At 58.3% G+C, this 14,682-nt stretch overlaps 1 pseudogene across 1 annotated transcript; it reads right to left on the bottom strand.

Moving 5' to 3' along the window:
• Window positions 1–897: 897 nt before the first annotated feature.
• LOC147685306 (guanine nucleotide-binding protein subunit alpha-11 pseudogene) lies at window positions 898–2,602 on the bottom strand (annotated as a pseudogene). The gene has a single exon (XR_015300436.1). The product of XR_015300436.1 is annotated as a guanine nucleotide-binding protein subunit alpha-11 pseudogene (transcript).
• Between the last annotated feature and the right edge of the window lie 12,080 nt (window positions 2,603–14,682).

Genomic DNA, 14,682 nt, shown 5'->3' with positions numbered 1-14,682 from the left:
GTGCCCCCATTTATCCCCATCTGCAACGAAAAGAGTGCCAACTACAAACAGATCAGTCAGCACGTTGCTGGATCTGAAGCACAATAAACTGCTGACCATGCACTTCTCTAGGAGCCCACCACTGGTAGAATCAAATGTGAGCTGCCCTGAGGTCTCACTAGGCCCACTAGCTGCCAAGTACCCCAATACAGGCCATGAACAAAACAATGCGCTTAATATTGATGTGCCAAATATATTTGTTTACCAAAAAAAAAAAGGCCTTAAAACAGAACCACCATATGTCCTCCACTGCTGGGAATCTTAACATAGTCACAGCTAACCCAGTGTGTGCGGGAAGAACCAGGCACCAGGATTCAGGCTTGACTGCGGTGAAGAAGGGTTGGGGGTGGGCTTTTAGAACCAGCGTGGCTCCACACTAAAGTAGTCCAGTGAGTTTACAAAACTCCGCCCCCCAAGCAAACTGTATCAAGAGGATGGGTAAAATGGACACAAAGGAGAAAATAAATAAAAAAAGTCATTTGGCGAAATGCATGAGAAGAAAAGGTGTTCGGTGTGTAGAACAAGTTAAGAGATGCCCACCCATTGCCTTTCGCTCCCTGGGCTCAGCTGAAAATAAAAGGTAATTTTGTTTAATAAAATAAAATAAAAAACCACTAATCACCTACTCTGTTGGTGGAGGTGTGAAACCCCAGGATAACACAGAGTAAAATTTCGCAACGTCACTGATCAGACTATCTGAATTATTACATCATTAAAAATTAAAGATTTCACTTCCTGTAAATTGTATATATATTATATATATACATACAGCAATCACTTGCCCCAATTGTGCCAGCAATCCGAACTCCACCAGGATACTGCCAGCAAGGAAACGAGAGCCGACCCAGGGTTAAGGTGAGAAAATATCTGTTTATTTTAAATTGCCACCAGCATAACGTTTCGGCCTGCCTAGAGGCTTGATCACATGACACCATAGGAGGGGCATTTAATTTTTAAAGTGCAAGTGCAAGGTCATTTTGAACATGATTGGTAGGTATAAAACGTGATACGTATAGACATAGAAGACACATTTTTTGTGAAACATTGCTTTCACACATCATAAGTATGAAGAATAAACACATTTCACAATTCTTGAAACCACACTCTTTACACTGAATAAAAGAGCAGTTTGAACCAGGTAATTTTACTAATGTAAAAAGATCCCAATTCTGATTTCCAGAAAAAATGACATGGGCAAATACGGTGTATTATCCCCAGTTAATACTTCTATAAAAAGTATATATTCATATTTCTGTGTGACAACCTGCCCCCCATGTAGCTTGTACAAATAACCCAAGTGGGTATATTATATATATATAATTTCTCATTTTCTGTTTAATTTACACCCCGCAGGCCCATCCTGCCACTGCGATGGGGTCAGACCAGGTTGTACGCCTTCAAAAGGAGCTGCAAGATGGTGTCCTTGACAGCGGCAAACACAAGGCGGATGTTCTCCGTGTCTGTGGCGCACGTGAAGTGGGAATAGATGATTTTGTCGCTGTCGGGGTTTTGGTCTACAAACATCTTGAGGATGTACTTGCGGGCAGTCTGGGCATCTCGCTGAGGACCATCAAACTCTGGAAAGTAGTCCACAAGGTGCGAGTACATGATCTTATCTTCCAATAAGTCCTTCTTGTTAAGGAAAAGGATGGCAGATGAATTCTGGAACCAGGGATAGGTGATGATCGTGCGGAAGAGTGCTTTGCTTTCCTCCATGCGGTTCTCATTGTCAGATTCCACTGAGACTTGGTCATATTCACTAAGGGCTACTAAGAACATAATGGATGTCACATTTTCAAAGCAGTGGATCCATTTCCTCCGTTCAGACCTCTGACCCCCAACATCCACCATTCTGAAAATAATATTTTCCAGATCAAAAGGGTACTCTAGGATGCCAGTTGTGGGAACTCTGACACGCAATACATCCTGCTGGGTGGCAAGGTATCCTGGCAAGGAAATTCGGTCCACATCAGAAAGGTAATATTTGGCGGAGTCGGATAGCTGATATTCTCGCCGTCTATCGTAGCACTCCTGGATTCCAGGGTCATTCCACAGCATCTTAATGGCGCTGATGTAGGGCTGCTCGAAGGTACAGACCTTTTCAACATCCACCTCCAGCAGGAGAAGTGCATTGGCCTTGTTCTGTTCGTGCTTGTACAGGATCTTCAGCGTCTCCATGGCACGGATCATGGACTGCATGGCAGTGAAGATGTTCTGGTACACCAGTTTCGTGAAGCCCCTCTTATCCTCCTCTGAATATCCGGAGCCATGAATTATTCGCATCTGTTTGATGAATGTGCTCTTCCCACTCTCGCCGGTGCCCAGCAGCAGTAGCTTATGCTCCCGCCGGGCGTCGCGCTCGTCCTTCCGCAGCTGCTTCTTGATCTCGGAGTTGATGCGCTTGGACTCCTTCACCTCGTCGCTCAGGCAGCACGCCATCATGTAGTCCAGAGTCAACACTCCGGGGGTCCGGGGGTCCCGCTGATGCTCACCCGCCGAGCATGAGACCCGCACCGCCCACCGCACCCCCGGCCCGAGGCGCACTCCTCTTAGAACCCAGCCGAGCGCAACCTAACCAGCCCGCGCGCCTCAAAACAAGCCCCGGACGATAGCCCAGCGCAGCCAATGGGCTCCCGTGCTCTGCCCGCCCGGCCCCGCCTCCTGACCGACGTCAGCGCCGGGCTCGGGCCTGCGAACGCCATGAGAGCAGGCAGGGGCCCTTACCTAACATTTTCTATACACTGATTTACATACCATTGATTGTCTCTGTGTAGTGGGGGGTGGTTATCGGACTAGCAGCGTCCAATTTGTGTATTGGGCTTGGTTTAGTATAGCTCAATTGCAGCCCAACGTATAAATGCGTTGGGCTGCCTCTCCCGGCCACCATTTTCTCATTGCAATGGTGACCTGGTGGCTGGGAGTGTAGCGTAGGAAATTTTTGTCAGGAGTTTCTATTTTAGTGGTGTTAGGTAGTTCTTGTTCTGCGTCATGTCGGCGGAAGATGTCCGTGTCCTGGAGGCGATTCGCCTCTTGAGTGAAGCTGGCAAGCTGGACCACGTTTTGGGCGACATGCTGGGGCCTTCGCGCCCGGCACGTCAAGCGTCGGCCGGGGTCGCCGCGGCAGTGGCGGCGTGTACCTCGCCGAAACGCCCGAAGTTGGTTGCGGCAGGTGAGCGGGGCCGCCCGCGTGGGCAGAAGATGGCCCCTCTGCGTCACGGCGCATTGGCAAAGCCGGTGGTGGTTGAAGAGGTGAGTGTTGGGCCCGGGATGGGGGGCGGGTGTTGAGCGATGGTGGGGAGGAGGGCAGGTGGGTGCAGGATCCGGCATTCGTGCTGGTGGCAGAGCGTCGAGCTCCGTCTGTGCCGGGGGAGCTGAGGAAGCGGGGCGGGGCCCCGGGGGTAGCGCTCGGCTTCTGCAGTGGCGGCGTTGGAGTTGCAAGCTTGTTTCGAGTCGCAGGAGGGGGGGCCTGCTCTGCAGTTTGAGGCCCCGGAGCTGCCTGGTGTGTTTCGAAGGGGAGAGCAGGGGGGAAGCGCCCTCGCTCCGGTGTCACAGCGGAGGAAATGGAGGCGATTCAATGCGTGGGCAGAGTGGCACTGGGGAACCCCTGGGTCTCGGTTCCCCCCCGGTTATGATGACTCTGCAGAGGGAAGGGTCATTGGTGAGGAGTGGGGAGGGGAGTGGGCAGCTGAGGAAGGGGCATTGTTGTTTTGGGGAGGAGATGTGTTTGGATCTGGCTGGGGGTGAAGGGGTTTTTAGGCTGGATGGGGAAGGCATGAGTGGGAGGGTGTCAGTTAGCCCGCTTCTTTTCTCTTCCCCTTCTCCGCCCTGACAGCAGGTGGTTTCCATAGGGGGCAGTTCATTGGGGGAGGGGGAGTGGGCGCAGGTGGGAGGGTGGGGGGGTGGGGGGATTTCAGTTGCCGGTCGGGCTGCAAGGTCAGGTTCTGGGGGTCGGGAAGGGGGGGCTGGTAGGTGCGTGTTGTCTGACGAGGAGCTGGAACCGGCAGTGGGGAGACCGGCATGGGAGGGCTTGGATGTTTTTCCGGCGTGGGAGGAGGGGGTGCAGGAGTCGGTTGGGAGTGGACTGGGAGGGCAGGTGGTGGTTTCTCGTAGTCAGGACCCACGAGGGGGGGATGGGAGGGCATTGTGCCACGTTGTTGGGGGGACGGGGAGTGTTGGGTTGGTGGTGGGGGGAAAGCGGGGGGTAGGGGGGGCAATATTCTGCACCTTTAGTGCAGGATGAGCAGGAAGGGAGTGAGGATGAGCTGGGAGGGCCCCCCTCCGGTTCAGGTTCAGGTGAGTAAGAGCAGTTTGGGGGGGCAGGTGAGGGCGGGTGGGGCCAGGGAGTGTGCTGGTTTAGGGGCGGTAGGGGCAGTAGGTCAGCGAGTTTGGGTCGTGCTCCCAGCACTCCAGTCCAATGTTTTTCTTTACAGGGTAGGGGACGTGGTGCGCCATAATATCAGTTTTGTGCATGAGCCTCTAGAGATAGAGGAAGTAATCGTTTTGGATTACGATGATGACAGCCCAGAGGAAGGGGAATTGAGGGGTGAAGAGGAGGGGGGGGGCCTTCTCACATGTCTGCTAGTGTTTTACAGGCAAAGCATGTAGGGCAGCCGGCGACGTCGTTGGGCTCCAGGAGAGAGTACGGCCCGCAGCAAGGGCTCCTCGAACGGTGGACCCAGTCGGACGTGTGGCTTGGAGAGTAGCGCCGGGAAGAGCATCTTTGCTTGAGCCAGGTGAGCATGTTGTCCCACGGGCCAGACCAAAGATGGTGTCGGTGGGGACTGGAGGGGACAGTGTTTGTGAGGAGCCGGGTGGTAAGCTCCGGGCCAGACCAAAGATGGTGTCGGTGGGGACTGGAGAGGACAGTGTTGGGGAGGAGCCGGGTGGTAAGCTCCCCAAGGGAATGAGTTGCCTGGGTCGAAAGTGGAGACTGGAATGAATACGGAACCTGAAGTGTCAGGTAAAGACCCAGTGCCAAGTAAAGAATTGAAGTTTAAACAAGCATTGGAAATGCAATAGGGCTCGCATTAGGAAAGTTTGAGCTATTGGTCTTATAAATGAATTTTTTTTATTTATGTGTTTATTTTTTAAATAGCTAAATTAATAGCTTTGTCATTTACAATGCCAATAGTTATAACTTTCGCAAAGGTGACACCTATAGCATTTGTAATGCAACATGTTTTGTATTTACGTGACTTAGATGTATTGATATTACAAATAACAATGGCTTTTAATTTTTAAAAATAATTAATACTTAAATAATTTATTTAATTTGTAATGGCAATAGCTTAAACTTTTGTAAATAACTTTTGTGAAGATTATGTTCAGTGTTTTTTATTGTGACGAAAATTCAAGAACAGAAGTGAAATATTAACATCTTTTTGTGATTTGTAATAAAGCGTGAAAGCTTGAAAACAGCTTGAAACATTGAAAGAACATATTTGAACCAGTGATGCTGTGGTTGCGCTGAGTGATGCTGTGGTTGCGCTGAGAGATGCTGTGGTTGCACTGAGTGATGCTGTGGTTGCGCTGAGTGGTGTGTGCATCGGTGGAGCTTAGCGGGTGCATCAGTGGAGCTGTTTGGGGGGTGCATTGGTGGAGCTCAGTTGGAGCATCGGCGGAGCTGTGTGGTGGGTGCATCGGTGGAGCTGTGGTGGGTGCCTCGGCGGAGCTGTGTGGTGGGTGCATCCGCGGAGCTGTGTGGTGGGTGCATCGGCGGAGCTGTGTGGTGAGTGCATCGGCGGAGCTGTGTGGTGGGTGCATCGGTGGAGCTGTGAGGTGGGTGCATTGGTGGAGCTGTGTGCTGGGTGCCTCGGTGGAGCTGTGTGCTGGGTGCCTCGGTGGAGCTGTGTGGTGGGTGCCTTGGTGGAGCTGTATGGTGGGTGCCTCGGTGGAGCTGTGTGGTGGGTGCATCGGTGGAGCTGTGTCGGTGGAGCTGTGTGGTGTGTGCATCGGTGGAGCTGTGTGGTGGGTGCATCGGTGGAGCTGGGTGGTGGGTGCATTGGTGGAGCTGTGTCGGTGGAGCTGTGTGGTGGCTGCATCAGTGGAGCTGTGTGGTGGGTGCATTGGTGGAGCTGTGTGGTGGGTGCATCGGTGGAGCTGGGTGGTGGGTGCATCTGTGGAGCTGTGTGGTGGGTGCATCTGTGGAGCTGTGTGGTAGGTGCATCTGTGGAGCTGGGTGGTGGGTGCATCTGTGGAGCTGGGCGGTGGGTGCATCTGTGGAGCTGGGTGGTGGGTGCATCTGTGGAGCTGTGTGGTGGGTGCATCTGTGGAGCTGTGTGGTGGGTGCATCTGTGGAGCTGTGTGGTGGGTGCATCTGTGGAGCTGTGTGGTGGGTGCCTCGGTGGAGCTGTATGGTAGGTGCTTCAGTGGAGCTGTGTGGTGGGTGCATCGGTGGAGCTGTGTGGTAGGTGCCTCGGTGGAGCTGTGTGGTAGGTGCCTCGGTGGAGCTGTGTGGTAGGTGCCTCGGTGGAGCTGTGTGGTGGGTGCATAGGTAGAGCTGTGTAGTGGGTGCATAGGTGGAGCTGTGTGGTACGTGCCTCGGTGGAGCTGTGTGGTGGGTGCCTCGGTGGAGCTGTGTGGTGGGTGCATCGGTGGAGCTGTGTAGTGGAGCCATCTGTGGAGCTCTGTGGTGAGTGCATCGGTGGAGCTGTGTCGGTGGAGCTGTGTGGTGGTTGCATCCGTGGAGCTGTGTTGTGGGTGCATCTGTTGAGCTGTGTGGTGGGTGCCTCGGTGGAGCTGTGTGGTGGGTGCATAGGTGGAGCATGTGTGGTGGGTGCATTGGTGGAGCTGGGTGGTGGGTGCATCGGTGGAGCTGTGTGGTGGGTGCATCGGTGGAGCTGTGTGGTAGGTGCCTCGGTGGAGCTGTGTGGTAGGTGCCTCGGTGGAGCTGTGTGATAGGTGCCTCGGTGGAGCTGTGTCTTGGGTGCATCAGTGGAGCTGTGTGGTGGGGTCATCTGTGGAGCTCTGTGGTGGGTGCATCGGTGGAGCTGTGTCGGAGGAGCTGTGTGGTGGTTGCATCAGTGGAGCTGTGTGGTGGTTGCATCAGTGGAGCTGTGTGGTGGGTGCATCAGTGGAGCTGTGTGGTGGGTGCATCAGTGGAGCTGTGTGGAGGGTGCATCAGTGGAGCTGTGTCGGTGGAGCTGTGTGGTGGGTGCATCAGTGGAGCTCTGTCGGTAGAGCTGTGTGGTGGGTGCATCGGTGGAGCTGGGTGGTGGGTGCATCAGTGGAGCTGTGTGGTGGGTGGAGCTGGGTGGTGGGTGCATCTGTGGAGCTGCGTGGTGGGTGCATCTGTGGAGCTGTGTGGTGGGTGCATCGGTGGAGCTGGGTGGTGGGTGCATCTCTGGAGCTGGGTGCATCTGTGGAGCTGTGTGGTGGGTGCATCTGTGGAGCTGTGTGGTGGGTGCCTCGGTGGAGCTGTGTGGTGGGTGCCTCGGTGGAGCTGTGTGGTGGGTGCCTCAGTGGAGCTGTTTGGTGGGTGCCTCGGTGGAGCTGTGTGGTGGGTGCTTCAGTGGAGCTGTGTGGTGGGTGCTTCGGTGGAGCTGTGTTGGTGGTGCCTCGGTGGAGCTGTGTGGTGGGTGCCTCGGTGGAGCTGTGTGGTGGGTGCATAGGTGGAGCTGTGTGGAGGGTGCATCGGTGGAGCTGTGTGGTGGGTGCCTCGGTGGAACTGTGTGGTGGGTGCATCGGTGGAGCTGTGTAGGTGGAGCTGTGTGGTGGGTGCCTTGGTGGAGCTGTATGGTGGGTGCCTTGGTGGAGCTGTGTGGTGGGTGCATCGGTGGAGCTGTGTGGTGGGTGCCTCGGTGGAGCTGTATGGTGGGTGCATCGGTGGAGCTGTGTGGTTGGTGCCTCGGTGGAGCTGTGTGGTGGGTGCATCGGTGGAGCTGTGTGGTGGGTGCATCGGTGGAGCTGTGTGGTGGGTGCATCGGTGGAGCTGTGTGGTGGGTGCCTCGGTGGAGCTGTGTGGTGGGTGCCTCGGTGGAGCTGTGTGGTGGGTGGCTCTGTGGAGCTGTGTGGTGGGTGGCTCTGTGGAGCTGTGTGGTGGGTGGCTCTGTGGAGCTGTGTGGTGGGTGCCTCGGTGGAGCTGTGTGGTGGGTGCATAGGTGGAGCTGTGTAGTGGGTGCATCGGTGGAGCTGTGTGGTGGGTGCCTCGGTGGAGCTGTGTGGTGGGTGCCTCGGTGGAGCTGTGTCTTGGGTGCATCAGTGGAGCTGTGTGGTGGGGTCATCTGTGGAGGTCTGTGGTGGGTGCATCGGTGGAGCTGTGTCGGTGGAGCTGTGTGGTGATTGCATCAGTGGAGCTGTGTGGTGGGTGCATCGCTGGAGCTGTGTCGGTGGAGCTGTGTGGTGGGTGCATCAGTGGAGGTGGGTGCATTAGTGGAGCTGTGTGGTGGGTGCCTTGGTGGAGCTGTGTGGTGGGTGCCTCGGTGGAGCTGTGTGGTGGGTGCCTCCGTGGAGCTGTGTGGTGGGTGCATCTGTGGAGCTGTGTGGTGGGTGCATCTGTGGAGCTGTGTGGTGGGTGCATCTGTGGAGCTGTGTGGTGGGTGCATCTGTGGAGCTGTGTGGTGGGTGCCTCGGTGGAGCTGTGTGGTGGGTGCTTCGGTGGAGCTGTGTGGTGGGTGCATCGGTGGAGCTGTGTGTTGGGTGGTTCGGTGGAGCTGTGTGGTGGGTGCCTCGGTGGAGCTGTGTGGTGGGTGCCTCGGTGGAGCTGTGTGGTGGGTGCCTCGGTGGAGCTGTGTGGTGGGTGCATCTGTGGAACTGTGTGGTGGGTGCATCGGTGGAGCTGTGTAGGTGGAGCTGTGTGGTGGGTGCCTTGGTGGAGCTGTATGGTGGGTGCATCGGTGGAGCTGTGTGGTGGGTGCATCGGTGGAGCTGTGTGGTGGGTGCCTCTGTGGAGCTGTGTGGTGGGTGCATTGGTGGAGCTGTGTCAGTGGAGCTGTGTGGTGGGTGCATCGGTGGAGCTGTGTGGTGGGTGCCTCGGTGGAGCTGTGTGGTGGGTGCATCGGTGGAGCTGTGTGGGGGGTGCATCGGTGGAGCTGTGTGGTGGGTGCCTCGGTGGAGCTGTGTGGTGGGTGCATTGGTGGAGCTGTGTGGTGGGTGGCTCTGTGGAGCTGTGTGGTGGGTGCCTCGGTGGAGCTGTGTGGTGGGTGCATCGGTGGAGCTGTGTGGTGGGTGCATCGGTGGAGCTGTGTGGTGGGTGCCTTGGTGGAGCTGTGTCTTGGGTGCATCAGTGGAGCTGTGTGGTGGGGTCATCTGTGGAGCTCTGTGGTGGGTGCATCGGTGGAGCTGTGTCAGTGGAGCTGTGTGGTGGTTGCATCGGTCGAGCTGTGTGGTGGGTGCATCGGTGGAGCTGTGTGGTGGGTGCATCGGTGGAGCTGGGTGGTGGGTGCATTGGTGGAGCTGTGTCGGTGGAGCTGTGTGGTGGCTGCATCAGTGGAGCTGTGTGGTGGGTGCATTGGTGGAGCTGTGTGGTGGGTGCATTGGTGGAGCTGGGTGGTGGGTGCATCAGTGGAGCTGTGTCGGTGGAGCTGTGTGGTGGCTGCATCGGTGGAGCTGTGTGGTGGGTGCATCGGTGGAGCTGTGTGGTGGGGGCATCTGTGGAGCTCTGTGGTGGGGGCATCTGTGGAGCTCTGTGGTGGGGGCATCTGTGGAGCTCTGTGGTGGGTGCATCGGTGGAGCTGTGTCGGTGGAGCTGTATGGTGGTTGCATCAGTGGAGCTGTGTGGTGGGTGCATCGGTGGAGCTGTGTGGTGGGTGCCTCGGCGGAGCTGTGTGGTGGGTGCATCAGCGGAGCTGTGTGGTGGGTGCATCGGCGGAGCTGTGTGGTGGGTGCATCGGCGGAGTTGTGTGGTGGGTACATCGGCGGAGCTGTGTGGTGGGTGCATCGGCAGAGCTGTGTGGTGGTTACCTCGGTGGAGCTGTGTGGTGGGTGCCTCGGTGGAGCTGTGTGGTGGGTGCCTCAGTGTAGCTGTGTGCTGGGTGCATCGGTGGAGCTGTGTGGTGGGTGCCTCGGTGGAGCTGTATGGTGGGTGCCTCGGTGGAACTGTGTGGTGGGTGCATCGGTGGAGCTGTGTGGTGGGTGCATCGGTGGAGCTGTGTTGGTGGAGCTGTGTGGTGGGTGCATCGGTGGTGGTGGGTGCATCGGTGGAGCTGTGTGGTGGCTTCATCGGTTGAGCTGTGTGGTGGGTGCATCGGCGGAGCTATGTGGTGGGTGCATCGGCGGAGCTGTGTGGTGGGTGCATCGGTGGAGCTGTGTGGTGGGGGCATCTGTGGAGCTCTGTGGTGGGGGCATCTGTGGAGCTGTGTCGGTGGAGCTGTATGGTGGTTGCATCAGTGGAGCTGTGTGGTGGGTGCATCGGTGGAGCTGTGTGGTGGGTGCATCGGTGGAGCTGTGTGGTGGTTGGATCAGTGGAGCTCTGTGGTGAGTGCATCGGTGGAGCTGTGTCGGTGGAGCTGTGTGGTGGGTGCATAGGTGGAGCTGTGTGGGGGTGCATCGGTGGAGCTGTGTGATGGGTGCCTTGGTGGAGCTGTGTGGTGGGTGCCTCGGTGGAGCTGTGTGGTGGGTGCCTCGGTGGAGCTGTGTGGTGGGTGCCTCGGTGGAGCTGTGTGGTGGGTGCCTCGGTGGAGCTGTGTGGTGGGTGCTTCGGTGGAGCTGTGTGGTGGGTGCATCGGTGGAGCTGTGTAGGTGGAGCTGTGTGGTGGGTGCCTTGGTGGAGCTGTGTGGTGGGTGCCTTGGTGGAGCTGTGTGGTGGGTGCATCGGTGGAGCTGTGTGGTGGTTGCCTCTGTGGAGCTGTGTGGTGGGTGCATTGGTGGAGCTGTGTCAGTGGAGCTATGTGGTGGGTGCATCGGTGGAGCTGTGTGGTGGGTGCCTCGGTGGAGCTGTGTGGTGGGTGCCTCTCTGAAGCTGTGTGGTGGGTGCATTGGTGGAGCTGTGTCAGTGGAGCTGTGTGATGGGTGCCTCGGTGGAGCTGTGTGGTGGGTGCCTCGGTGGAGCTGTGTGGTGGGTGCCTCGGTGGAGCAGTGTGGTGGGTGCCTCGGTGGAGCAGTGTGGTGGGTGCCTCGGTGGAGCAGTGTGGTGGGTGCCTCGGTGGAGCTGTGTGGTAGTTGCATCAGGGAAGCTGTGTGATCGGTGCATCAGGGGAGCTGTGTCTGTGGAGCTGGGTGGTGGGTGCATCAGTGGAGTTGTGTGGTGGGTGCATCGGTGGAGCTGGGTGGAGGGTGCATCTGTGGAGCTGTGTGGTGGGTGCATCTGTGGAGCTGTGTGGTGGGTGCATCTGTGGAGCTGTGTGGTGGGTGCATCTGTGGAGCTGTGTGGTGGGTGCATCTGTGGAGCTGTGCGGTGGGTGCATCTGTGGAGCTGTGTGGTGGGTGCATCTGTGGAGCTGTGTGGTAGGTGCATCTGTGGAGCTGTGTGGTAGGTGCATCTGTGGAGCTGGGTGGTGGGTGCATCTCTGGAGCTGGGTGGTGGGTGCATCTGTGGAGCTGGGTGGTGGGTGCATCTGTGGAGCTGGGTGGTGGGTGCATCTGTGGAGCTGTGTGGTGGGTGCATCTGTGGAGCTGTGTGGTGGGTGCATCTGTGGAGCTGTGTGGTGGGTGCCTCGGTGGAGCTGTGTGGTGGGTGCTTCAGTGGAGCTGTGTGGTGGGTGCATCGGTGGAGCTGTGTGGTAGGTGCCTCGGTGGAGCTGTGTGGTAGGTGCCTCGGTGAAGCTGTGTGGTGGGTGCATAGGTGGAGCTGTGTGGTGGGTTCATAGGTGGAGCTGTGTGGTACGTGCCTCGGTGGAGCTGTGTGGTGGGTGCCTCGGTGGAGCTGTGTGGTGGGTGCATCGGTGGAGCTGTGTGGTGGAGCCATCTGTGGAGCTCTGTGGTGAGTGCATCGGTGGAGCTGTGTCGGTGGAGCTGTGTGGTGGTTGCATCAGTGGAGCTGTGTGGTGGGTGCATCTGTTGAGCTGTGTGGTGGGTGCCTCGGTGGAGCTGTGTGGTGGGTGCATAGGTGGAGCATGTGTGGTGGGTGCATTGGTGGAGCTGTGTGGTGGGTGCATCGGTGGAGCTGTCTGGTGGGTGCATCGGTGGAGCTGTGTGGTAGGTGCCTCGGTGGAGCTGTGTGGTAGGTGCCTTGGTGGAGCTGTGTGGTAGGTGCCTCGGTGGAGCTGTGTCTTGGGTGCATCAGTGGAGCTGTGTGGTGGGGTCATCTGTGGAGCTCTGTGGTGGGTGCATCGGTGGAGCTGTGTAGGAGGAGCTGTGTGGTGGTTGCATCAGTGGAGCTGTGTGGTGGTTGCATCAGTGGAGCTGTGTGGTGGGTGCATCAGTGGAGCTGTGTGGTGGGTGCATCAGTGGAGCTGTGTGGAGGGTGCATCAGTGGAGCTGTGTCAGTGGAGCTGTGTGGTGGGTGCATCAGTGGAGCTGTGTCAGTAGAGCTGTGTGGTGGGTGCATCGGTGGAGCTGGGTGGTGGGTGCATCAGTGGAGCTGTGTGGTGGGTGGAGCTGGGTGGTGGGTGCATCTGTGGAGCTGCGTGGTGGGTGCATCTGTGGAGCTGCGTGGTGGGTGCATCTGTGGAGCTGTGTGGTGGGTGCATCGGTGGAGCTGGGTGGTGGGTGCATCTGTGGAGCTGGGTGCATCTGTGGAGCTGTGTGGTGGGTGCATCTGTGGAGCTGTGTGGTGGGTGCCTCGGTGGAGCTGTGTGGTGGGTGCCTCGGTGGAGCTGTGTGGTGGGTGCCTCGGTGGAGCTGTGTGGTGGGTGCCTCGGTGGAGCTGTGTGGTGGGTGCTTCAGTGGAGCTGTGTGGTGGGTGCCTCGGTGGAGCTGTGTGGTGGGTGCCTCGGTGGAGCTGTGTGGTGGGTGCCTCGGTGGAGCTGTGTGGTGGGTGCATAGGTGGAATTGTGTGGAGGGTGCATCGGTGGAGCTGTGTGGTGGGTGCCTCGGTGGAACTGTGTGGTGGGTGCATCGGTGGAGCTGTGTAGGTGGAGCTGTGTGGTGGGTGCCTTGGTGGAGCTGTATGGTGGGTGCCTTGGTGGAGCTGTGTGGTGGGTGCATCGGTGGAGCTGTGTGGTGGGTGCCTCGGTGGAGCTGTGTGGTGGGTGCATCGGTGGAGCTGTAAGGTTGGTGCCTCGGTGGAGCTGTGTGGTGGGTGCATCGGTGGAGCTGTGTGGTGGGTGCATCGGTGGAGCTGTGTGGTGGGTGCATCGGTGGAGCTGTGTGGTGGGTGCATCGGTGGAGCTGTTTGGTGGGTGCATCGGTGGGGCTGTGTAGTGGCTGCCTCGGTGGAGCTGTGTGGTGGGTGCATCGGTGGAGCTGTGTGGTGGGTGGCTCTGTCGAGCTGTGTGGTGGGTGCCTCGGTGGAGCTATGTGGTGGGTGCATAGGTGGAGCTGTGTGGTGGGTGCATCGGTAGAGCTGTGTGGTGGGTGCCTCGGTGGAGCTGTGTGGTGGGTGCCTCGGTGGAGCTGTGTCTTGGGTGCATCAGTGGAGCTGTGTGGTGGGGTCATCTGTGGAGCTCTGTGGTGGGTGCATCGGTGGAGCTGTGTCGGTGGAGCTGTATGGTGGTTGCATCAGTGGAGCTGTGTGGTGGGTGCATCGGTGGAGCTGTGTCGGTGGAGCTGTGTGGTGGGTGCATCGGTGGAGGTGGGTGCATTAGTGGAGCTGTGTGGTGGGTGCCTTGGTGGAGCTGTGTGGTGGGTGCCTCGGTGGAGCTGTGTGGTGGGTGCCTCGGTGGAGCTGTGTGGTGGGTGCATCTGTGGAGCTGTGTGGTGGGTGCATCGGTGGAGCTGTGTGGTGGGTGCATCTGTGGAGCTGTGTGGTGGGTGCATCTGTGGAGCTGTGTGGTGGGTGCATCTGTGGAGCTGTGTGGTGGGTGCCTCGGTGGAGCTGTGTGGTGGGTGCTTCAGTGGAGCTGTGTGGTGGGTGCATCGGTGGAGCTGTGTGGTGGGTGGCTCGGTGGAGCTGTGTGGTGGGTGCCTCGGTGGAGCTGTGTGGTGGGTGCCTCGGTGGAGCTGTGTGGTGGGTGCCTCGGTGGAGCTGTGTGGTGGGTGCCTCGGTGGAGCTGTGTGGTGGGTGCATCGGTGGAACTGTGTGGTGGGTGCATCGGTGGAGCTGTATAGGTGGAGCTGTGTGGTGGGTGCCTTGGTGGAGCTGTATGGTGGGTGCATCGGTGGAGCTGTGTGGTGGGTGCATCGGTGGAGCTGTGTGGTGGGTGCCTCTGTGGAGCTGTGTGGTGGGTGCATTGGTGGAGCTGTGTCAGTGGAGCTGTGTGGTGGGTGCATCGGTGGAGGTGGGTGCATAGTGGAGCTGTGTGGTGGGTGCATCTGTGGAGCTGTGTGGTGGGTGCATCGGTGGAGCTGTGTGGTGGGTGCCTCGGTGGAGCTGTGTCTTGGGTGCATCAGTGGAGCTGTGTGGTGGGGTCATCTGTTGAGCTCTGTGGTTGGTGCATCGGTGGAGCTGTGTCGGTGGGTGCATCGGTGGAGCTGTGTGGTTGGTGCCTCGGTGGAGCTGTGTGGTGGGTGCATCGGTGGAGCTGTGTGGTGGGTGCATCGGTGGAGCTGTGTGGTGGGTGCATCGGTGGAGCTGTGTGGTGGGTGCCTCGTTGGAGCTGTGTGGTGGGTGCATCGGTGGAGCTGTGTGGTGGGTGCCTCAGTGGAGCTGTGTGGTGGGTGCATCGG

Source organism: Lissotriton vulgaris, chromosome 10 (assembly GCF_964263255.1).
Source record: "Lissotriton vulgaris chromosome 10, aLisVul1.2, whole genome shotgun sequence".
In the NCBI taxonomy this organism is placed as follows: domain Eukaryota; kingdom Metazoa; phylum Chordata; class Amphibia; order Caudata; family Salamandridae; genus Lissotriton; species Lissotriton vulgaris.
The sequence above is the reverse complement of the archived record's forward strand: the minus strand, read 5'-3'. Positions and strand labels throughout refer to the sequence as shown.